At 37.7% G+C, this 23,386-nt stretch overlaps 1 protein-coding gene and 1 non-coding gene across 2 annotated transcripts in view; both read right to left on the reverse strand.

The window, feature by feature from the left end:
• The window catches only part of ZNF407 (zinc finger protein 407), a 448,125-nt gene that overhangs the window by 334,466 nt on the left and 90,273 nt on the right, over positions 1-23,386 (reverse strand).
• On the reverse strand, positions 16,246-16,353 carry LOC119869871. Its single transcript, XR_005354868.1, has one exon. It is a non-coding gene; the product is annotated as a U6 spliceosomal RNA (small nuclear RNA).

The raw sequence follows: 23,386 nt of genomic DNA on the forward strand, positions 1-23,386 counted from the left end.
TAAAAGAAAATATTAGGAAAAATGAACATTACCTCAGAGACCTATGTGACAATTTGAATTATTTCAACAAATGTGCAATAAAAATGACAATAAGAAAAGAAAGGGGCAGGAAAAAAAATTTTTTAATAATGGCTGAAAACATCCCAAATTTGCCAAAATTAACCTTAATCTACAGATAGAAGAATTTTGAAAACATCAAAAAGTATAAATACTCAAAGATTCATCCCTAGAAATATCAAGTCAAAGCAACAAAAGAAAAATTTATCACATGCAGGGAATAGCTACATGTTTAACAGGTGACTATATCATACAGAAGAGGAAAAAAAAAAAAACAAACAACTAAGAACTGACTTACCAGGATCAAGAGAAGATAAAAGCTAGAAGAATAATATAATAAAAGTACTGAAAGAACTATCCATCATGAATTCTATACCCAGCAAAACTATACTTCAAAAATGAAAAGGCAAGAAAGATGCTCCCAGATAAACATAACTGACTGGGTTCACATTCAATGTGGAATACAAAGTAAAAAAGAGGAACAGATGAAAAACATACACAAGACATAGAATAATAAAGAGCTAAACAGAAAGAATAAATCCAACCAACTATATTATATTACATGTTAATAAAATAAATACCATAGTTAAAAAGAATAAATTATCAGATTGTATGAAAGGAAAAAGACCAAAACTATGTGTTACAGAGAAACAGTTTCAAAAAGACAAATAATTCAAAATAAAAAACTGGAAATACTATTCCATGCAATCAGTAACCACAAGACAGCTAGAGCGGGCATATTAACATACCAAACCTCTTTTAAGAAGATATTACTAAAAATGAAGGACAAAAAAAGTGAAGGCATAAATACTGAATAAATATAATACTACTCCCAATTCATAAAAAAAATATGATTTACATTAAAAAATCCAAAAAGCCCTTAGGCTAAGCTATGAACATACACGTACATATATATATAAACACACACGCTCTAAAGCAAATGGGTGAATTTAAGAAATTCAAAGGACAAAAGTTAACATGCAAAAATCAATTATACTTTTAAAGATTAACAACATAAAATTCCATTTAAAATAGTGCAAACATAAATGTAACCAAATACTGTGCCAGGCCTATATGCTAAGGACTACGAATACAGAGCACAGCTGAAAGGTAAAGAAGACAACCTGAAGGCAGCCTGCGAAAGCAGGAAGCACAGAGTCCTTGCAAACCCCAGTGGTTCCCCTCCTAGGTAATTACACCTAAGAAATGAAAACATATGTCCACACAAGGACTTACACAAGAGTCCATACTAAATGATGCTGCAAATTAATTTAAGGAGACAAAAAGCAGGTCACTGTTTCCCTGTGGCCTCCAGGGGTGATGGGCTACAAAGAGGCCCAGAGATACTGACAAAAATTTCTTTTATCTTCATTCTGTTAATGTCTTCAGAGGTACAGGGAACTGTTAAAACACATCAGACCATACACTTTAAATGGATGCCCCTTTCTGTACTAAAATTATTCTGCAATGAAATTGTTGAAGAAAGAAACAAGTAAATAGTAAAAAAATAGTGAATGAACAAACAAGGGTTTTAAAGTACATAAGCCTTATACACCTGCTTAAAAGTACTAACATTTAAATAATAAGGAAAATTTGTAAATATAAACAAGCAACACTTTTTTAAAGATCTCTAGTTTTGTTTCTTTTAATTTGTTTTGAACCTTAAATCTGTGCTGAGTGTAAGCAGATAAAACCTTAACAGATTTTACTATAAAAACCATTCATACAAATAAATTATATAATTATGACTACATAAAAAAATGACCCCATATCTCATCCCATATACATAATTCAGTTTTATTACTGAAAGAAGCACCTGTTATCATATGGAAAATAAGTAAATTTTATTGTCTGCTTCATCTTGAATATTTCATGTCTGTGTACTCAGAATCACAAAATGCAAAGCTATTCTAACACTAAAGTATAAAGAAAGTGTGATTGCCTAACAGACTCAGGAGTATAGTCTAGGCTTACAATATTTCTGTCCAAAGCAAAGCTGATGAAAACAGACTCTTCCTTAATAGGAATTGTCACAATAAGTAATTGCACTATGAAACACAATGACGGGGCAGCCCAGGTGGCTCCGTGGTTTAGCGCTGCCTTCAGTCCAGGGCATGATCCTGGAGACCTGGGATCGAGTCCCACATCGGGCTCCCTGCTCCCTGTGGAGCCTGCTTCTCCCTCTGCCTGTGTCTCTGCCTCTCTCTTTCTGTGTCTCTCATGAATAAATAAAATCTTTAAAAAAAAAAAAAAAAAGAAAGAAACAAAATGACGGCATTTCAACTGCTATTCTGATACAGAATTTTTACATACCTAAAACTCTAGTGGAAAAGGTTAGATTAAAATCACTGGGCCAATCTAGAAATGCTAAAAAAAAAACACCTATGTGCACACACACTCCCTCTCTCATATGTGTGTACTCACATGTTTTTAAAAGGTAAAGACAAGAATGACATTAACAACAACAGACAGTATATGTCTCTGTATTTAAATATACACACAATGACACGTGCACAATACTGTCCTAGTGTTGCCTTCCTGTGAAACAAACAGCAATTAATTCACAGGGTGGCATTCATTCCTAAATTCATCATTCATGGACCTGATTCCATTAATAAATAAAATTCATAATGAATAAAACTGATATACTTTATTCAAAACTGATCACAATAAAAAAAAATGCCTGCTGTGATGCCATCATTGAAAAAAGGCTTATAAGAACAAATGGCTAAAATAAGCCTTGTCTATTAATTCTCAAAACATAAACCATCTAAGAGTATTTCTGTGGTAAAACAAAATAGGACAGACGACGTCGGGAGAGCAATGAAAACAAAATGATCTGAATCGTGACAGAGGGAAAAAATTAACAACCAAGCTATCAAAACCTCATCAAAGGCATCAACATCACCCACCAAGACTTAGCTAAAAATAAGAAACCTGCCAAAAGGGCTGCATGCAGCAAAACATCTATTTAAAGAGAATGTCTGAATTTAAGTACTGGGATCGAAGACGTCTCTATGCTTTTTCTTCAGACCCATGACCCTCTCCTGATACTGATAAACCTGAGTCATTGCCTTCTTATTAATGGTAAATGATAACAGTCCGATGAGAAAAGGGAAGAAAAAAAAAAAGCAGACAGAAAAACTTAAAGGAAGTCAGGGATCATTCAGATGTTTAAAAACATACTTCTCCAGGTCAAAATGTCTGGAGGACATGATTTCTTAGAGCCCAACATGGAAATGTACAAAATAATAATGCTGAGTCATTGAGACAATATTAAATCATGTTATGCAAGGTTCCAAAAGCCAAAAACTTAGGAAGTTAAAAAAAGACATTGTGAGACAGTAAGTCCTCAATGATTCAGTGAGCGCTGGTCGAGGTGGCCCATAGGTGGTCTATGGCTGTGCTCTCCTGTCCCAAGTTCTCAGCCGTGCAGCCTCCTCCTAAAGATCCTGAGGATGGAGCAGTGCTCTGCTGAGCATTCCCATACTCCCAGGGCACCCACTACTGTCCTGACTGCACTGCATCTGAACAGACTACATGACAGCCTTGAACAGAGGAAATCAACTTTCACCACGGTATCCCAGGGCCCAGGACAATACCCGGCATGGAGTAGGATTTCAGTAAATATGGTTTTTCTTAATTAATGAAAAAACATAAACTAGGTTCTGTCTGCAAAGCACATTTTGATAACAATGATAAACACCCAAGATATGCCACAGGAACACAGAGAGAAGTTCCGGCTGACAGTGGAGATTACCAAAGTCTTCATGGAAAGGGTAGAGTTTGAACCACACCTTCCAAGTTCAGGTTGGATTTAACCAAATGGTTAAAAAAAAAAAGTATCCCAGAGAATAGGGATACTACAGAAGTAAAAGAAAGTGAGATCGGAGACGACATAAATGATGAAGGTAACTGGTTGACAGGTAGGTCTCCGTGAGAAGGAGCAGTGCGAGGTAAGGCTGGAAAGGCAGACAGGGCTGCAGAGTTGCAGAGGGAGAACAAGGGAGGGGGGAGACAATGGGGAGCTTCAGGGTCACAAGGGAGCTTGAGAGATTTCACTGTATGCAGAATACACTTTACAAGCAAAAGCAAAGGAAATACAACTTTCCACATGTCCCATATGACTTCCTGAGTCAACACTGTTTTACTCCCTACCAAATCAAAGAGGTGAAGCTGCAAAAAATACTCCAAAATACTACCTGTGCTACGAGCAAACTACTGGCAAACCTTATTCCCAGGTGGTGAATATTATACAATCCGCATATAATAAAATACTAAATAATCATAGAATTTTTACTCTTAAAATACAACTGCCTTGTATTTTTTTTAAATTCTTCAATTTTGAAATAAAGTTGAAAGTACTGTGTCAAAAGACAGTGAAAGAGTTATCATTAATCTTCACAACTGACAAACAAAAAAGACATATAAACAAGTGCCAGGATAATAAAATGGTGCTATTCACTTTTTAAAAGAAAAAAATAAATTGTACTGAAATTATTAAGCTAACAAAGCAAGAAAAAATATGAGTAGAAAAATGACAGTTATCTGCAAAATTCATAAATGTGTCTTTTGTAAACCATAATGATCATATTTTATGCTGTCATTTTGCATTTAATTGCTCACCCTGGTACTTTTCTTCATAGAAGCCATCAGTATCCCACAGAGCAGATGCTGAATTGCAAAAACATACTGTGACCATGGACTTATAAGAAAGTTACTGTGCTGAGCTGTGGTGTATGACAAGTTAATTTTTGCAATTACACTTTTTCCAACAACAAATGAAGCTACTGCTTATCCTATCTTATTAAAAGGGGGAAAGAAAATATTCTTATAATAAACTAATCAAACTCTTGCTTCAGTTGGTATGAGAAAGTTAACTTTTCAAATAGCTTTTCTAGAATATGTCCAAAAGTAAAAATCACCACCTCAGCTGAAATACATAAGAAGCTTAATGTGTTGAGGCATGACTGTGTTTTCTGAATGTTAATATACAATGCCAAGTTATTTCAAGCCTTTTAGGAAATGTCACATACCAACCTTGGTCTTTTGATCATTACTTTTACTTCTGCTATATTATGCGAAACACAGTATTCAAAGGATAAGTCCTATAACTGTCACTTAAAAGAAATGGCTATTGCACAATAATTTATCTGCAAGGTGTAAATTGTTCTAAATTTAAAATATTTGCAATGACCATCACTGTCACATACCCATTAGTAATGAAACAGTAGGACATCATGCATTGTTAAAACATAAGCTATTCCCTATAATATACAATCTTTGTATAAATGCTACAAAATTTGGGAGCTATTATGTTTTGTTTCAATCATTAAAAGACAGAGAGCAGGAGGACATTTCTCTTTTAATAAACCTCCCCCCACGTTAAAGCCCAAAGAGTTATTTCATGATGAATGTTAATATATCAGAACAAAACAAGTTGAGCCACATTTCCCAAATGCCTAAGTCAAACGTGCTTACTGGAGGAGGGTGTCTGAAAAATAGCTATTTCATATATGTTTTTAAAAATCCCTTTTACCTAGTGACTTAAGATCTAACTGAAAATGTTTGTTTGTTTTTTTTAAGATTTTATTTATTTATGAGAGACACAGAGAGAGAGAGGCAGAGACACAGGCAGAGGGAGAAGCAGGCTCCATGCAGGGAGCCCTCAATCCGGAGTCTCCAGGATCATACCCTGGGCCGAAGGCAGCTAAACCGCTGAGCCACCTGGGCTGCCCGAAAATATGTTTTAATCACATAATAATGTACATGTAATGTACAATTTCAGGGCATTATATAAAAGGAACATTAGGGAAACCTAGTAAGCTTTTCTCTGGACTTTAGCAAATATATAATGGGACTGATGTTTTCAATGTACAACATTGCCCCCATGTCAGTTCCTGGTCTAAAGGGGTTTGTGAAGGTGTTAATTGAACATATATTCAAAAACTTAACCTGATAAAAAGTCTTAGAATTTTGATAATCTTAGAGATCTTTCATTTCAAATCCCTTGTGTGTTTTTTACCTAAAATGGAATAATGTATGAGATATGCAATTTTACACGTGCAAAAGTGTTTGAAGAACACCAACCCTAGACCTGACTGCACAGGACAAGAAGCATTAAAGTACCCCCAGGGGACATGCAGTCATCAACACAGCAAGTATTTGAGCTAGGAGGTCCTCCATGCCCTGCTCCCCGCTATTTGAGAAAGAACAACAGACGTTTCAGATGTCATCCTGGCCATGTACTGAGCAGGAACCTGCCAGGGTCCCAGTGTCTATTTCCATGTCCCTGGCTGAGCTATGAACCTCCCCAGTGGTATCCCCCAGTCATTCTCTCATTCTGGGTGTTCTCAGGCCAACTCACTGCCTGCATCTCCATTGCCTCCCTTCCTCTTCATCTCAGCACCTCTTCCTGGAAGAGCCACAGGCCACAAACACAGATGTGTCATGCTCTCCTTTCCAAAGCCTGCTTCCATGGAGCTGGTTGGCCGGCTGTGCACTCCCAGGCAGTCCTCTAGAGTCTTTTCAGTGCGTGCTTCACCCAGCTCTCCTTCTGTTGGGACCTCAGCCCTGTCTTTTCCACAGCAAACATGTACCCTCCCTGCTGCCCCATGCTCCAGGGAGCTTTCACCCCCAGCCCCCTGCAGCAGCCTCCCCAGGGAAGCCTCCGTCACTGAAGTGGGTGTCTCACATACAAACTTCAGGGCGAGGGGTAGCAGGGAGACCAGACAACTCCACCAGCCTCCCCACAACCGCAGGGACAGTACCAAGTAAAGCATACTGTTTCCACAGCCCTTGACACAGAAAGCCCTGTCTCCCTCCCTGTGCTCCTCTCTCCTTCAGGCCCTACACACTGGGATGCTGCATGGATCTGAAACAGCTACGCTTCCATCCTGCTACGTCCTTGCCTCCACTATGCACATAAAAGACTCCCATGTGTCTTTGATGTTTCGGTGACATCTCCTGCGACTTCCCCAGGACAAGTGAGCTAGTGGGCCGTGTGCCTCTGGCATGGTGCATGCTCTGTTGGGCCAGTATCTGACACCGGTGCTACTGAGGATTACAGGGAGGGCACGGACGGGGATGGATTACCTTCCATGCCCACTACAGCCATTGTTCAATAACCTTATTAATTTTAAATGAATTGAACTTTTGGAAGATAAAGTATGTCAGAAACTCCTATAAATGGAAAATAATCATTTTCTTTAAACTTAAAATGTTTGACAAGAATGAAAAAGAAAAGTAGCAAATTAGCTCTGGGGAAATGCAAACGAATAGCTACACTCCCAATTCTGCAGCAGTCATACAGATGAGGCCAAAGAGAAGCAAGGCAGCGTCTCCTCGATTTTCCAAGTCAAGGCAAAGCCAACACAGCAGCAAGGTAAGTTCTGCCAGCCCCAGGGCACAAGAGCAAGAATCCGTAGTCCCTAACCGCTGCTGTGCAGAGCTCCCCAATGTCACACACTGAGGCTAAAATGAAAGATGGAGTTTTAATAACAGAGGGTACAGGCAGCATTTTATAGTTTCTGACCCACATACACATACATCACCTGATCACCTCCTCAAAAAGACACATTATTTCCTCACTTTGAGGTAAAGAAGCTAAGGGCACTTTCCTATAACTAAGATACAGAAGCTGGACTATGAACCCAAGACTTCCAACTATACCACCTGCCTAATAACCACATTCTAAAGGTGTCTAACACAAGGCTGCACAATTCTAGCCATGAAATGGCCAAGACACGTATCTAAAGCATGCAGGGCCAAATCACACACCCTGGGTTCTCCTGAAGTCTACAGTAAAATCAAAATTAAATAAATATTAACAAAGTGTTTTAAATCTTTAATAAAAAGATTTATAAATAAGTTTTAATGGATAATTTTGCTTTGCAGTATATATAACTGTATTAGGGCTGTTGCAACAAATTATAACAAATGTAGTAGCTTAAAACAATACAAACATATTATTTCCCAGATCTATACTTTAGAAGAACCCTTTCTGGGGGCTCTTAGAGGAAGATACCCATCCATGCATGCCCTTTCTAGCTTCTAGAGGCCACTCACATTTGTTGCCTAAGGACCCCTTCCTCCATCATCAAAGCCAGCAATGGTGGGGGAGTCCTTCTTACATTATGTGCCACAACCTCCCCCACATGGAAGGACCCCTATGTCACCCTGAATCCACCATAATCTCCCTATTTTAAGGTAAACAGACATCAACCTTGAATTCCACTGACATCTTAACTACCCACTGCGGCAGTAACAGAATACGGTCACAGGTCCTAGGGGGCAGGGGGGCAGAAGGAATAAAAGGGTTATATCATTCTATAAACCAAAATAACCTAGATTAAAGGGGGATACTAGTTAAAATCTAAATTTAATTTTGAAGTTTTGTATCCCCTCCCTAGGAAACAAAGTCCATGGAGAAGGGATAGAGACAATTCATCATTCTATCTTTTTTAAGATTTTATTTATTTATTCATTCATGAGAGACAGAGAAAAAAAGAGGTAGAGACATAGACAGAGGGAGAAGCAGGCTCTCTGCAGGAGCCTGAAGTGGGACTTGATCCTGGACCCTGGGATTGGGCCCTGAGTCAAAGGGAGACACTCAACCGCTGAGCCACCCAGGGGTCTCCATCATTCATTCTAAACTGGTGTCTCATTCTGACAGGACATTAGAAAAAAATAACCAGTCTTACTTTAAAAGACTCTTTCCAATCAGCTAGTAGAGTGAAGAATGAGTCATAGGCATCCTACCTGTAATAATGACTTCATAGGCAGACTAAGTTTGAGTACTCTAACCTGTGTTTGCAGAGACTGTTTCTCCATTCTCCACTCAAGCTCACTTCTTTACTTAAAACGCAGAGGGCAAAAGTCAAAGACAATGATTAACTCACTCTGTCAACTTAGAAGCTAGTGAACATCAGTAAACATGTACCAGGTAACAAGAACAAACGACTAACACTTCCAGCTCTTTCTGATTACCTCATTTGCCTCTAGCATCACTGTGAGGTATATTTAAAGAAATATTACTCAAATTCTTCAATAACACCCAGAGAAGAGGGGCGATGTTGACAGTGCCACAGTTACTAAGTACATGTTGCACAAGTCCAAGGGTGAGTTCTGTCCTGTCCTCATAGCATCAGAACAGCTATGAGAAAAGGAACCTACTAAGGATAGTAGGGAGCAAACCTAAACTCAATAAAAAACATTGTAACATTTTCCCAAACTACACTAGTCACATATTAGAAAAAAAAAAACGAAGAAAATGTGTAATCCTATATTTCTACCCATACAATAATTCTATATTCATTAGAATTTTTAAAGTGTCAAAATGAGAATACTCCTACATGAGGAAAAAATGAAAATTTTACAGTATTTCTTCATTTTTTACTTTGCTACTAATTTATGTAAGCTCTATAGGATTAATCAAATCAATAAATAGAGATAATATGCAAAAGCCCTAAAACCTTAAATATTATGGTAAACGTTTTAAAGTTAGAATTTATCTGTCCTAGTTTAAAAAACTGAGTGAAAAATATATCACAAATGTAAAAGCACAAAATTACAGTGACAGTTTCATCTTTAGTATCTTTATGTGAATAAACAAAACAATTATCATCTTTTGAACAGAAGTTACAAACAGGCTTTTTCAGGTCAAAATTCCTTTAAAATACACAATTTGAACTGATCCCATGTTTAACAAGGAACATTTCAATTCAGACAATAATGGAAAAACTTCATTCCCTTCACAGAACTTTGCTTCTAGAGTACATATAACAAAGTTGGAAGAAACATGGGATGCTTATTGATAATGACAGGATTATTTCAAAACCCCATTATATCTGCTTAATTAAAGCAAAAGGCATCAAAATCTTTCTCCACAAGAATCATGTGGAAGCTGCAGAGCCCGGATCCAGTAATTAACTTAACCTTATCACTGAACTGTATTGGGTCACTCGAGTGCAGCCCAGTATCAAAGCTAAGAGTCAACGCTCTCAGGCTAACATTACAGAGTGACACAGAGATTGAATAACGCCATCTGTGAACAGACAGGCTTTGTTCCCACCTCCCTGTGCTGGATAAATGTTCCTGCTCATAACTTTAATGTGGCAGCTTAACCATTTAATCATTGTACATTAATATATTATCAATATTATGAACATGTAACTACAAAATTACTTGTCAAAGTAATCAGATATTACAGATTTTGTGCATACATGCAACACAGGGGATTCGAGTATTAATTGTACATTTAAAAAGAAGATATATTGCAGATTTCTAAACACATATAGAGATATTTTATGCACAGTAAAGTTCTAGATAAGTGTTTGAAATTTACATGGAATCATTCCATGCTCCATCTTTCATCAGACAAACGCATGGGTGGTTCTAACATGGCTTAATTCCACCTAAAAGACGGATGTGTATACAAGTCCTAAAAATTCAATTTATTCAATTATGCCAACTTACTTGATATTTTATTTGCTTTACTGGAAAATATTTCAAAATATAATAAATCATATTTTGAATATACATTGCTTAAGGTCATCTATTCATTACTCCCAGTTAAGCTTAAACATATTTTGTTTTTTTTCCTAAAGGATCAAAAATCCTATTGCCAAGACATGGTTTTGAGGTCTTTCACTTTCACCAAGTAAGACACTAAATCATAGGGGACGATGATCAGCAAATTCTCTGCGACAGGCCCTAAGCCTGCTGAGGTAATGCGGCTGACAAACTTTGATGTGCCATGCCTGGGCACATTATGTTCATGTAGTGTGTACATCTGGGCACCCTTTATGGCAATGCAGCAAACAGCCACTCATTTATTCCACTCTAATTAGCACACATGTAAATCCTCACCAATCAAGCCGCGTGTGAGGTTACTGTTGTGGCAGCCATACAGCAAGCTGGCAGAAGGTAGGAACGAAGGACGAGAAGACACTTCTGGGCTTGATCTGAACCTGCCATCACACCAGGCAGGCTCCCTTGGAAAGGGCTACAACCAGCTCTCCCTTTCAAAACTTATTAGGGGGCCCAAAAGAAAAAGGTCAGCAGACAGAAAGCTGATTGGCCACAATTCCCAATTCTTTACCAGTTCCGGGAATACACCTGAAGCAACATGCTTCTTATTCGCTTAAAAACACAACAGTTACAAGCAGAAGTTGGAATTAAGTTGTAAACAGGCTTTATGACAGAAGATACAAAGAAATTCTGAAGAAATACTGTGACACCCCAATATACAATAATTTATGGGATTACTAGAAGATGGTAAGAAACAAACCTCTCTATACCTGTGCAAGATGCAACTTAACACCCACGCAGGCTGCTGTGGTTGGTAAAACAACTGTTAAAAGCCAGAGTAAGTCACTGTTTCCTTTCATTAGCCATTTGCTAGCATATAAATTTAAACTAATTTTTCATGCCAGATTACCAAAAACAGCAACTTCATCTTTGAATGTATTTATATAAATGTTATTAATATAGACAGCACCAGTTCAGGATTTTTTTCATTTCTTTCTGTTATTTCTTTCACCACAATGAAATCTCATGCCTTTTTTAGATAATATCATGCATATTATATTAATAAGTTGCCAAAAAAGAAAATTGTTCAAAGTTAGAAAGAACTGAGACTCTGCCAGTAAAAATGAATATAGTATCTACACTTGCATGTGTTTTACTAGATTTTCTGGATAAATATGAATTCATGCTGCTTTTGAACATTCATTTAACTTGCCATTACAAGTTACATCATTCAAGTAAATAAGGAACACATTCAGCAATTATGATGGAATGCATCCCATGAGGCAGGAGATGCACACAGCAGAGCAGGTGCCATCCACACCCCCAAAAGCAGCCCTTCCAGGAGGAAACAGTCACCTTAGTGTGTGTCGATGCATCAGACCACTACTACATGGGCACCATGGTTGGGAAAAGACAAGAAGTCTTCCTCAAGAAGGCAACGACCACCTGATTTCTTAAAAAATATAGGTGTTTTAAGGTAACTAAAAATTTAATCAACTTCTTAGACACTGTTTACTGGGAACTCACTCTTACGTGTTAGGAGTATGTTAGGCAAACAGAGCACATACTGTCTCTGTCTTCCTGGAGTTCACAGCATGGCTTGGGGAGAAAGACACTAAACTTGTAAACACAGTCTGCCTGCAGGGCTGGATGCTGTGAATGAAGACAGGTCACCAGCAGCAAAGGGGCCCCCTCCCTGCCCCTGTAGTCCTTGCAGGGACACCAGACTTGGCAGTCTCCTTATCTAAAATAAAATAACACCTCCACCCTCTCAACTCTCAATCCCTTTCCTGATTTTTCTCCAGAGAAGTGACATGGCCAGTTTTGTTCAGAGCTGAACCCCACACCAAGAACATATCAGGCACCTAGTAAACGTGTGTTGAAGGGATGGATGAGAGAATAGAGGAATAAATGAACATTCCAATAAGGAGTAATATACAGAATTCTGGGTTGATCAGATCCAGGGAATAGAGAACATCTCACCTACCAGGACTGAGGGACATGGGAGTCTTTTACAGTTAATTTTACGAATTTATTGCAGATTGGGGCGCCTGGATGCTCAGTCCATTAGGCAACCTACTTTTGATTTCAGCTTAGGTTGTGATCTCAGAGTCATGGGATGAAGCCCCACATCAGTTCTCAGCATGCAGTCTGCTTAAGATTCTCTCTCTCTCTCTCTCTCTCTCTCTCTCTCTCCCACCCCGACTCCTTCCCCCATTCCTGCTCTAAAATAAAATAAAAAATAAAATAAAAGACAGTGACAAAGATGGTATGAATCCTTCAAATAAATCCACAAATAAATCCTGTAAAAATGACCTGATGTTAAAGAATTTCCTGACTGGACTTCTCATGTTTATATAACTAGCCTTAAAACATATCGCCACCTAACATCATAATCCAAAGCACCCATAGCCATGATAAGCCATATGCTATGGAGTCATATGTACCTAGGACACTGAGTAGGTGGGACGGAGAGGGAGACACACAGAATTAGATGTTCCAGTCTACATCAGACCTGTTAACTAGGAAAAGAAAGCAAGAAAATGATCTTTAGTAGCTGACAAGGACACTGGCTCCCAGACAAGTCAGTGCAAATAGTCCAAGAGATACAATACAAAGTACTCTTTCATCTATAAATAGTAACTACAGTTTCCTGTTTTATATGCATAGACTTTGTTCTCACCTGTGAAAGAAAGTTCACATCTCACATCAAGACCTTATTTAACCTATTTCTTTTAATTTTCATATTGTCAAAAATGTCCAGTATTTGTTTTCTTTCTATTTACAAGACACAAGCTATTAATTTTTAAATATATTCCTATCTTATTTAATCACTAATAAAGGACAAAAATACAATTTCACCAGTATAAATGAATTCTGAGTTTTTCTACAATGAAAGATATGTTTTTTCCCCACCAAATAAGCCACATTCAAAATAGGGCAAATTATATGAAAAAAAAAAACCTTGACCCATATTTTAAAATATAATTTTTAATCTACAAATATACATTCATAGGACATCAGATGTGGGCCATAATTATATACTCCATCTGAAGCTGTTCTAAGGCATATAATAAATTTTAAGGGCTATCACCGAATGAATAGCATTTGGGCAATTGAAAACTTTCTATTTCCAAGGGGGATCCTACTCAACTAAACCACAGTCTATGGCACCACATCATAGTCTTCATTCCCCATGATGCCACTCTCTCAATATTCTCCACTCAACCACTTCCAACAGACTGTAGCAGAAACAATCTTCCCTGAGCTTAATCCAGGGTACTTTAATGACAGCTGGACTTTCAGAGATTACCTAAAAAAAAAAAAGTCTGAAATCAAGACACCAAAAACATATCATTATCTATCAATCCTCTATAAACCTACTGAGACTCTAACTCAATGTGGCAATAACTTGTTCAAAATGTATTTGACATTAAATGCAATGATATTTAGGTGATATGAAAATGCAACTAGGGAAGGGTTAGTCTTCTAAGCATAGTACTGGGGTCTGTGTGAGCTGAGAAGAAACAGAATCTTAATGGAAAGAAAAAGACCTGCCATCATAAAAACATATTCCTACCATGTTTGCTATTAAAATCACAGGTACAATAAATTACAGGATGAGTGTACCTGCAAGTCCATAGTGCCTTATCACAGCCATCCCTTTTCCTCCACCTTCTCCCAAATACAAGACTCTTACAGGGTCTAAGGCATCAAAACATTACACTAAAGCTGTTAATGCAAACAGAACAGCAACTAAAGCAAGAAAATGCAAACTTACGCTTCATAAAGAGTTGTCATGTATTTATATATATGATAGCTAAAGCTGCTTTAGTATTTCATAGAACTTGAGATAGTAAGACCGCCACCTCCTGTAATTGTCAATCCCAGATCTATACATGTCTGTATGTGTGTGCATGTATGTATAGGTACATGCATCATGTGTTTATATGCAATATGAGATACACTGACATATAAATAAGTCTGTGTATGTCATTCCACTTCTAACACTTTAGCCCATATATAAAACTCATTTGTGTGCATTAGAAAGAATGTAAATCAAAAATAAATTTTCTCCAGATGCCTGGATGGCTCAGTGTGCTGAGCGTCATTCTGCCTCTAGCTCAGGTCCTGATCCTGGGGTCCTGGGACCCAGCCCTGCATCAGGCTCCTTGCTCCACGGAGAGTTGCTTCTCCCTCTGCCTATGTTACTTCTCCTGCTTCTCTGTCTCTCTCTGTCTCTCTCTTTCTCTCTCTCTCTCTCTGCATCAGATAAATAAAATCTTTTTTAAAAATAAAATAAAAATAAATTTATCTCATGTTACACTTTCAATAAAATCTACTCTTCTTTAGGCTTTTTCCACTTCAAGCAGAATATTTACTACTTTATTAAAAAATCAATGAAATATAAAGAAAATAGATAAAATTGCAATGTTTTTAAGATATAGATAATACATGTTTATCTTGTTTATGGATCGAATCCCACGTCAGGCTCCCAGTGCATGAAGCCTGCTTCTCCCTCTGCCTGTGTCTCTGCCTCTCTCTCTCTCTCTGTGACTATCATAAATAAATAAAAAAAAAAAATTTGAATTTGAATATTCTTGAATGTGTAAAAAATGAAGCACTTGCCTTTTAAATTATACATTTTGGGTAACTGCCATTGAAAATATCAGAGATGTATTTAATACGAAAAACTGACCAAGGCACAAATAAGACACAAGCACCTTTCCCATTTCACATCTAAACTCAGAGCTATGAATCCTTCTTGACACAGAGCTGGTATCACACCAGAAAGTTGATGTCAACTGAAAAAGCAATGTAATAATATGCAAACTGCATTTAATCAGCAGCCCCTCCAAAATGTAATGCCACCTCTGATCTAATACCTCATTAGAAGAGCATTCAAAAATGGAATATTCACAGGCATGTCTCCTTTATAGATATTTTCACTATAATAATGGTAGCTGAAATGGCACCCCACAGAGGTCTATGTGCATACCAAGCTAAAACATAAGCAAATTAAACCACAAACTCACTTTGAAGTTTGAATTTCATGATGTACGAAATAAAGCTGATACAGGCATTTTATTTATTTATAGGGCTTATGAAATCTATTTCCTAAATCTGTAAAATAGTCTTTTCTCTCCACAATGCAGTGAAGAAATGGGGTGGGGGTTGGGAGTGTGAAGCAAGACTAGATTAACAGGTTAAAAGCCAACAATATAAAAGAAGCTGGAATAGAAAGAAAAGGTTTAAAAAAAAAAAAAAAAGCAGAGGCAGAAATCAGGGTCAGGTTGAAGATTAGATTCAAATCAGAAGCCACCATGTGGAAGAAACAGCCTACTTCAAAAATGGTGAAAGTTAGCTATACTAGTTACCTCCCATGACAGACAAGGGAAGGAGGTCTCAGCCACAGCTGAGAGGAGCTAGAGGTTTCTGGTACTGCAGGGTCTCTCAGTCCTGATGCTGGGTATATCATTTTATGAAAATTCATCAATCTGTACACTTATCCGTAGATGACACATGTCCATACCATGAGTCACAGTAAAATTCAATCCAGAGTTCCACTTACAAGTAGTCAGAAAACAGTACATATAGGAAAATTCAACCATCCTGTGTTGTTTTCTCTTTGCAATTAGTTATCTCACTATTTGCAATACCAGTTGCTTCCTTTTGATGAGTTTGCATGTCATTCTTTTGCAGGAGCCATGCTAAATCTTCTCTGCATCATTCCAATTCTAGTATATGTGCTGCTGAAGCGAGCACCCTTTTGATGAGTTGATCAACAAACTGATTCTAGGAGGGCAAGCTCAGTGCCAACAGTACTTGGCAATTATTTATTGTCTCAGCCAGCTCTGAGTGCTAACAAAATACATGGACTATGTGGCTTAATGAACTGAAGTTCTTTTCTCACTGTTCTGAAAGCCAAGTCCAAGAGCAGGGTCCAAGCATGGTCAGATTGCGGAAAAAAGTCTCTTACTGACTTACAGATGGCTACCTTCTCACTGTATCCTCATGTGGGGAGGGGGTGGGAGACTGATGGACAGAGAGGAGGTGTGGGGAGGAGGGAGAGAGCACAAGTAAGTGTCCTTATAAGAGAAGGCACCAAAAAGGTGCCCTCAGGGCCCTACCCTTATGCTTTCATTTAATCTTAATAAACTCTTATAGGTCTTAAATCCAAAAACAGTCACACTGGGGATCCAGGCTTGAAAATTTGAATTCTGAGGACACAATCCAATCCACAGCACCTACTAAGTGCCCAGTACCATTAGAATACCAGTAAATATTTTTAAATATTTGATAGTTGAATTTTAACAGGAAAAAAAAAAAAAGAAAGGTTCCAGAAGCAAAACTACAATCTTGCTGTCCAGAGAAAAAAAACACAGACAACAATCCCATGTTAGCACAGCAGCCCTTCTTCTTTCAAGAGGACTCTCTCTACCATGCTAACTAACACGGTTTAGGGACCACATGTCCTCTTTCATCACAGAAACAGCTCACCATTTTGAAGGAGAAAGTAAAGCTGAAAAGAATGGCCTTTAGGGGAAGACAGTTCTGGTCTGGGAGCAAGGGCAAGGTAAGGATTCAGGGGAGAGTCAGAGAGAGTCAAACCACACAATTATCTCCACGCACCCTTGCTGGGGGGACACTGACACAGGCTGATGCCCCACACAGTGACATCCCCATGCAGTGACATCACACTTCTGACACCCCTCACCAAAAGCATGTTCAGCATTTCCCACATCTCAGAGAGTGATACAGACAACCCTGACCTGAAGAAAATGCCAAAGATGTGGCAGTGTAGAAACTGTTCATGGTAAACTAATTAGATGGATTTTATCTAGAACATTTATCTCAAGAAAGCAGAAGGAAAAGCCTTCAAACTTAGATGCGCTATATAATTTATTTAAAAATTTACTTTACAAAGATGATTTGAGGACTTAGTAAACAAAGGCATATTAAACTTAGTAAACCCCACAAAATAGAACAAAATATACTCACTCAAAAACCATATTTTACTCCCTAAATGTCTTTAGGAAATGGATTGTAAAGTATACCTGAGTTTAAAGCTTTGACATATTCAGTATATTTTTTAAGTGTGATAACAATAGTTATGCTATAGGAACTAATTTTATTGTAAATGATGATGGCAATGAGAATTTAAAAAATATAAACTCACATTTTAGGGGTGACTTTAATTTACTAAGAGGAGCATATGCATATAATTTTCTCTCAAGAGCACCAACTCTCACAAATTACCTCTAGTCTGTGAATAAAATAAGTATAGTATGATGTTAGAAAATTTGTGTTGCACTACAAGATTTGTTATTTAAAATGTGACTTATATACCTTTTAATATTTTCACTGTAAAAATTCCCACAAAATATGGGAAAACTACTCCATAAAAACCTATCTCACAACTAAAAAATGCCTGCTTAGATTTATCCAAATCTAACAAGTTAAGGAGCAAAAGAGGCATGCTGGGTGGTAAGGACTCTCATAAAGCATTTACTAGAGGACCTCCCATATTCTTAGGAGCTTCCCTAAATAGCATGAAACAACTTTTTTCTCCACTACTTTACCAACAAATCAAACTGCTCACCTGTAGTTGGGTACCAGGAGACATTTTTAAAATCTCAAAACTGTCCAAAATTCCTTAGACAAAGTTCAGGTATCATTAAGACTACTCCGAGCTCTCACATACAACCATCCTTCTGGTAATGGACCTGAGACCCCCCAACACTGCAACATTTTTCTTTAGTAACACATTGGACTTTTATCTTTGACAAAAAAAAAAAAAATGTCATAATAATGAGAGTAGCAACAACACCTTCAGGACACAAGGCACACTTGACCAGCAATATCTCTTAAAGGCTTCTTTGCTTAGTGCTTCACATACACTTCAGCGTGGGTTGAAACATCCCGTCTCACCTTTGTGGTGCAACATAGAAAACACTTGAAACTGAACCCAACTGTAGTCCTGGAGGGGGTGGTGCAGGAAAAGGGAGGGATGTGCTGTAAGGGTACAGACAGCAGGCTTGCACCATCACTCAACGAGGAGCACCTCTTTATAGAAGGAGCATTGCCAACGCAATGGATCCAAACCTTCCCAATGCCTTTTGCGCAGTGATGGCACCCCTCTATAAATGCCAGTGTGTATTACCTGTTTGTGTGCCTGGGGCAACAAATGAGGGACAACAGTATTAAAGGAGAGGGGAGCATACTCTTTCCCAATTTATAACCCAACCTGCTAATCAGACCCCCTCTGTGGCCTCACAAAACCTCCAGCATGTTTCATGAATAATTTTACCATACTATTTTAGGATTATCAGTTTATGGCTCTTCGCACCAAAACTGAACATTCTTGCGGCAAAAGTTCAAACAGCTCTATCGTTCTTGTATGCTGAGTGCCCTGCAAAGAGTCTAACACCGGATACAGGATAATGTCTAGGGCACAGACCACCAGGCAGATGGATGGACCTAGGAAAGCTCTGCTTCCATACCTAATTATATGGAGAACTCCTTTCAAAGAGAGGCGCCTGCTCAGTCTAAAACATGCAAACATCAAGCACAAGCATAAAAACCATGAACAACAGGGGAGAAACAAATGGTGAATGCAGCTGTGCTATTTATAAATCTGGATATTAATACATCCAGCTTATTTAAAATGGAACATATACTTAAAGATCTGTTTTTGTAAAGTCACATAATTTTTTAAATGGATCATGTTTTCTTAAACTTAAATATCCTTAGTTTTACTTAATATCAATTTGTAGAAAGGTCCTACAGTTCAAAACTTTAGTAATTGTCATTATTGTAGTCCTGCATCCATTACACACAAATAAGGGGGAAAATTCTGGTCAAAAAAATAACAGACTGCTTTAGGACTTTGTCAATTGAGTGAATTTCTGCACTACTGACCTGTACATTGGAACAAATAAATGTAATCAAATATGCTGTGAAGTTAGTACTAACTGAAAAGAAATTGGACATTTTTTCCACTGTAGCTGTTTTATCAAGGATTTTAATCTATGATAAATTCTATAACCATTAAAAATCTTAGACCATTGATTTACGCCTTAATTCAGACATGCTGAGCTCTTCAAAATAAATGTTCCAAAATAGCACACACTGCAAACTGCAATTCTAACATAAAACAAATGTTAAAATGCAAGCATCTTTCCTGAATATAGTGTAGTGTATTAATTGTTAGTCTTGGAAATGTAGCTTATTAGTTTTGCATAATTTAACTTTTAATTTATCGTTTAATTTTTAATTAAGTAGCTTTTTTCTCAAGATGTGCTTTCTGCTTATATGTTGGCCACTAAACATGGTATATATAAAATAATTCTATGCCATGAATATATGACAGTGCCATGTATTATATGACTTTTCTATGATCTCAAATGTGAAAACAATCATAACAATTCATGGTCTTAAGAAAAAAAGGAGGCCATTTGAGTTTAGCATTAATACTTAAATAATTTGGGGATCCCTGGGTGGCGCAGCGGTTTGGCGCCTGCCTTTGGCCCAGGGCGCGATCCTGGAGACCCGGGATCGAATCCCACATCGGGCTCCCGGTGCATGGAGCCTGCTTCTCCCTCTGCCTGTGTCTCTGCCTCTCTCTCTCTTTCTCTCTCTCTCTGTGACTATCATAAATAAATAAAAATTTAAAAAAAAAAAATACTTAAATAATTTAAGCTCGAAGATAGTGCTTAAAAAACTAAAGAGCTGAACACAAATGTAAAACCACATCATTTCCTCTGCAAAGAATTCCTTTGGATTTTAGTTAAAAATAATGAAGATTTTTTGGGATATCATACTCCATATTAAAAGCTAATTTGTATTTGATTTTCCAATGGAACCTATGGGGACTCATCCCAGCATATGTGCCAAAGGATACAGAGTGTCCTCACCAGAGTAGAGGGTGATATACAACATTGCCCACCTAATAGAAATTGGAAAAGCTAATGAGAATAGAGAAGGATCCAAGAAGGCGATGAGGGAAATGCTAACTTCCATGTCAACTTATGAGTTTGGATAGAGGTCCAATTAAATCTTTAAAGTTATTATTACAGCAAGTGCTCTACTGCAATACTCTCCCTTTTAGCTGCCTCTGAAGGCAAAGCTCTCCAAAGTAGCAGCCGTTAACAGACTGTAATGTCTCATCATCTGCAGACCTTTTTAAAAAAAATTTTAAAGCATATTTTAATAAACTCTTGTAGGTTATCATTTCATTCAATATAAGTTTTAACTGTGCCTTTATTTGGTTTTTATGTGTTATATAGCCTCAATATGATGGAATTAGAAAAGAATGTCAATAAAGGAAAATTAACAAAAAGAGTCTGAAGAATGTTTGCAAAATCATGCCCCACCTCCAAATTACCGAGAGGGCCTATACAAGTTTGCGGCCACCCTTACCGGGAGACAAGAACACTGGGGACCTGACTGTTTGCACATCACTAGCACATCACATAACCTCTTGCTCACTGCTGCCAGTTTTGATACAATTAAAGGCATACAGACACACATCCCTACCATGTATTTGTGTGCTTTCTCTGTGGAAACAGAATTGCCAAGAAAAGTTCCACAGAGGCCTGTTAAGATCAATGGCTTCACAGCTCTAAACAGAGCTATACTACAGTAACTGCTCAAAATAAGAGATGAGCATCCACTCAGTGATTTTCTCTCCCTGAGGACCTTTCCAGCATTAGCTAGAACATGCACGCCACCACTGTCACAAAGACAAGTCACTGATATTAGAGCGGTTTCCTCCAGAGGACAGGATCTTTCATGTCCAAAATTATGCATCTGGTCATTATTTGAGTTTATACAATAATGTTATTTGGAAGAATGGGGGGAAAAATAGGTTGTTTTTAAAAGGAGGGCATTAATTAAGAGGTTTGTTGAAGTAGCAGGTCAGGAAAGTGGGCTGTGAAGGAGAAATACATCCCCGCCCTGAGAAGATCCCTTCTTAGCCATATCCATTCACATCCATGCTCCAATAGATATGCCCCACCAAAGTCAGGATGACCACTTGTGGACAGGCATCCTCACAGGCCAGAGATCTACATCATTTCATTCATCCTTCAACACCCTCTGTCGCTCTGTGCCACCAAATAACCAAATGAACTCACAGGCACAGGAGATTCTAAGTGGAAGATCACCTTTCCTTCTCATTCCCATAAAAATAACACTACACTGCATTCACATATGTGTGTGTACATATATTTTGCATGTTTGTAAAAATAAGCCATCAAACTAGATACTCAAAGTTATCATCTCCATTTTATAAATTAGGAGAATAACTGTAAAGTGTGAAAAGATGAACATATTTAGCACAAAACTGTAGGGAAAGAAGGGAAAAACTTAGGATGTTTTTGAGATGGCTAAGAGAAATCTTATTAAGTATATAGAACTAAATAAATACGGATCCTAGTTCCAAGTCAGACATTCCTTCTAGCACTTGGAGTTCTAAGTCTTAAGGAATACAAAGCAAATTGGGATAGGACAATCAAAAGAAAGAAGAAAAAAGACGTCAAGGGCTATAAAAAGGATAGAGTAATCAGAAAAAGATAGAGTACCAAGCCTGAAAAAGACCCTTGGAAAAATAAAGAAACAAAAGATACAAAAGCTCTATTGTAACAGGTACACTTTAGCCAGGACAGCACCATCAATGTTTCAGATTTTATCCCTTGCCCCAATCGCTCACATATTTGCATCTTGAAGACCAAAGCAAAGAAACAGGGGATTCATCCACCAAGAATTAATGAGATATTTCCCACAAAAACAGGGCACAGATGTTAAAACAATCAAAAAAGCAAATTTCTGCAATTATATTAATATCTAAACTTGTTTTCTAACCCTTCCAAATCCCCTATCCCAGAACAACCTTTATAAGCAATCTGACAAATATGGAAAACAAAGAGAATCAATAGTAGCTTCAAGAGGACAAATAATTATGACCCAGACTTCCACAACTTTTTTTAAAAAGAGTAAAAAACAACCTCAAAAGGAAATTACATTTGCTTACATAAACTGTAGACCAAAAGCCAAATTCCTATAGTTTCCTTAACTATCACAGTTTCACCTTCTGTAAAGTGAAAATAACAGTACCAGATCCATTGATGTCATGTGTTCCTTAAAAAAAAAAAAAAAAAAATATGAAATGGCATTATACATAAGAATGGTGTAATTCTAAAAGTTTCTAAAAATACTTGCTTTTTATTATCAAACAGAAATTCAGGGGCGCCTGGGTGGCTCAGTCAGTTAAGCGTCTGTCTTCAGTTCAGGTCATGTTCCCAGATCCTGGGATCAAGCCCCAAGCCTGCTTTTCCCACTCCCTCTGCCTGCCACTCTGCCTACTTGTGATCTCTCTCAGTCTGTCAAATAAATAAATAAACATATCCTTAAAAAATTTTTCAGATTGATACAGGTTCAAGAATTATAAAGTAAACAATTAACATTCCAGCCGTGGTAGAGTAACTAGGACCTACTGTAAACAACTAGAACACTGGGAAAAACATATAGCAAACTATGATTTTCAGAAATTGAACAACACATAGAATAGGACTGTCAGCCCAGAGAAGGAAAGCAAAGGAGATTGGATCTAAGACAATTCTGGAAGTATCCCAAGCAGCAACCTCATGACCACAGAGCAGGGACCTGTGGGCAGGGACCCAAATAGAACACTTAAAAGTATCACATACTACAGGAGTCAGAGATGAACCAGTGGAATCTGATATTCAAGGAAGCACATGTGAGAAGAAAGTTGCCCCAAGAAATAGCTCCAAAACTC

This window comes from Canis lupus, chromosome 1 (genome assembly GCF_011100685.1).
Source record: "Canis lupus familiaris isolate Mischka breed German Shepherd chromosome 1, alternate assembly UU_Cfam_GSD_1.0, whole genome shotgun sequence".
NCBI classification, from domain to species: Eukaryota; Metazoa; Chordata; class Mammalia; order Carnivora; family Canidae; genus Canis; species Canis lupus.